General features: G+C 60.4%; 1 non-coding gene across 1 annotated transcript; it reads left to right on the forward strand.

Annotated features, from left to right (window-relative positions):
- The first annotated feature begins 1,980 nt into the window (after positions 1-1,980).
- LOC141979603 (5S ribosomal RNA) lies at positions 1,981-2,099 on the forward strand. The gene has a single exon (XR_012637009.1). It is a non-coding gene; the product is annotated as a 5S ribosomal RNA (ribosomal RNA).
- Positions 2,100-2,500: the final 401 nt, after the last annotated feature.

The following is a 2,500-nucleotide window of genomic DNA, read 5'->3' on the forward strand; positions in this document are numbered from 1 at the left end:
GGCCACCGGGCCTGCACCGGGGGTGCGAGGGGACGACGGGGTCCCCGGAGGAAAAGAGCCGGAAAAGGGGGGGCTCGGGGGGGCCGGGGGCCGCCCCACCTGCCAACGTGCCCCTGTCCCCCCTCACAAGATCGGGTACAACGCGCAGATTGGTCCCCGAGGCTCATCTCTGGTTCTCACAGGTTCCGAAAAACCTGTTCTCAGAAATCTCCTCGCACCCGTCAAAATGAACTAGTCGAAAAATCCAACCGCCAATTTAGGGGGACCAATCTGAAATCCTATCCGACCTCCTGGTTCTCTCGGTCGGCCGAGGGCACTTTTGGCGACCCCATCCGGACTTCCGTGAGACTGCCGGCCATCAGGTCAACCCGTCACTTTGAATGGGGTTGACCTGATGGCCGAGCAGGGACTTAGACATTTTTTCAGCCTTTTCCTCGGGGTTGACCTGGTGTCCCGGGGGGACTTAGACATTTTTTTCAGCCTTTTCCTCCGGGTTGACCTGGTGTCCCGGGGGGACTTAGACATTTTTTCAGCCTTTTCCTCCGGGTTGACCTGGTGTCCCGGGGGGACTTAGACTTTTTTTCAGCCTTTTCCTCCGGGTTGACCTGGTGTCCCGGGGGGACTTAGACTTTTTTTCAGCCTTTTCCTCCGGGTTGACCTGGTGTCCCGGGGGGACTTAGACATTTTTTTCAGCCTTTTCCTCCGGGTTGACCTGGTGTCCCGGGGGGACTTAGACTTTTTTTCAGCCTTTTCCTCCGGGTTGACCTGGTGTCCCGGGGGGACTTAGACTTTTTTTCAGCCTTTTCCTCCGGGTTGACCTGGTGTCCCGGGGGGACTTAGACTTTTTTTCAGCCTTTTCCTCCGGGTTGACCTGGTGTCCCGGGGGGACTTAGACTTTTTTTCAGCCTTTTCCTCCGGGTTGACCTGGTGTCCCGGGGGGACTTAGACATTTTTTTCAGCCTTTTCCTCCGGGTTGACCTGGTGTCCCGGGGGGACTTAGACTTTTTTTCAGCCTTTTCCTCCGGGTTGACCTGGTGTCCCGGGGGGACTTAGACATTTTTTTCAGCCTTTTCCTCCGGGTTGACCTGGTGTCCCGGGGGGACTTAGACATTTTTTTCAGCCTTTTCCTCCGGGCTGACCTGGTGGCCGAGCGTCTCGCCGTCCGCGGCCGGAGCTAGAGATGCCCCCCCCCCCAGGCCAGCCTGCGAAGCCGCGGCCAGGATCGGGCCCCTGGAAGTCTGACTAAAAATTTTCACCGACCCCAAAAACGGTTAGGGGGGGCCTCATAAAGCCTCCGGAGCGAAAAAAAAAAAAACGGAAAAAAGGATCGGGCCCACCCGAGGCAGGGGAGTCAGTAAGGGAAAGGGGACGAGGCGGCCCGGAGCCGGGTGCCCGGAGCCGGGTGCCGGCGGCCAGGATCGGGCCCCTGGAAGTCTGAAAAATTTTTTTCACCGACCCCCAAAGTGGTATTGGGGGGGGCTCATAAAGCCTCCGGAGCGAAAAAAAAAAAAACGGAAAAAAGGATCGGGCCCACCCGAGGCAGGGGAGTCAGTAAGGGAAAGGGGACGAGGCGGCCCGGAGCCGGGTGCCCGGAGCCGGGTGCCCGCGGCCAGGATCGGGCCCCTGGAAGTCTGAAAAAAAATTTTTCACCGACCCCCAAAGTGGTGTTGGGGGGGGCTCACGAAGCCTCCGGAGCGGAAAAAAAAAACGGAAAAAAGGATCGGGCCCACCCGAGGCAGCGGAGTCAGTAAGGGAAAGGGGACGAGGCGGCCCGGAGCCGGGTGCCCGGAGCCGGGTGCCCGCGGCCAGGATCGGGCCCCTGGAAGTCTGAAAAAAAAATTTTCACCGACCCCCAAAGGGGTGTTGGGGGGGGCTCATGAAGCCTCCGGAGCGAAAAAAAAAAAACGGAAAAAAGGATCGGGCCCACCCGAGGCAGGGGAGTCAGTAAGGGAAAGGGGACGAGGCGGACCGGAGCCGAGTGCCTACGGCCATACCGGACGGAAGGCCCCCGATCCCGTCCGATCTCGGAAGGTAAACCGTCCCGGGCCTGGCTAGTACTTGGATGGGTGACCGCCTGGGAATCCCAGGTGCCGTAGGCAGCTTTTCCCGCTGCGAGCCAGCTCTCTCCTTTTCTGGGGAACAAGGGCAGGGTCGCCCTGCCAGGGGCCCTGGGGCTTAAGTCCCTGCCGGCCACCAGGTCAACCCGGAGCCTGCCCCTCTGCGGCCAGCAGGTCAACCCCATACCGGCAGGGGGTTGACCTGGTGGCCGGGAAGCAGAGCGGCCAGCAGGTCAACCCCATACATTCAGCGGGTTGACCTGGTGGACGGGAAGGAAAGCGGCCAGCAGGTCAACCCCATACTTTCAGCGGGTTGACCTGGTGGCCGGGAAGGAAAGCGGCCAGCAGGTCAACCCCATACATTCAGCGGGTTGACCTGGTGGCCGGGAAGGAAAGCGGCCAGCAGGTCAACCCCATACATTCAGCGGGTTGACCTGGTGGCC

This window comes from Natator depressus, chromosome 28, assembly GCF_965152275.1.
Source record: "Natator depressus isolate rNatDep1 chromosome 28, rNatDep2.hap1, whole genome shotgun sequence".
Taxonomy (NCBI): domain Eukaryota; kingdom Metazoa; phylum Chordata; order Testudines; family Cheloniidae; genus Natator; species Natator depressus.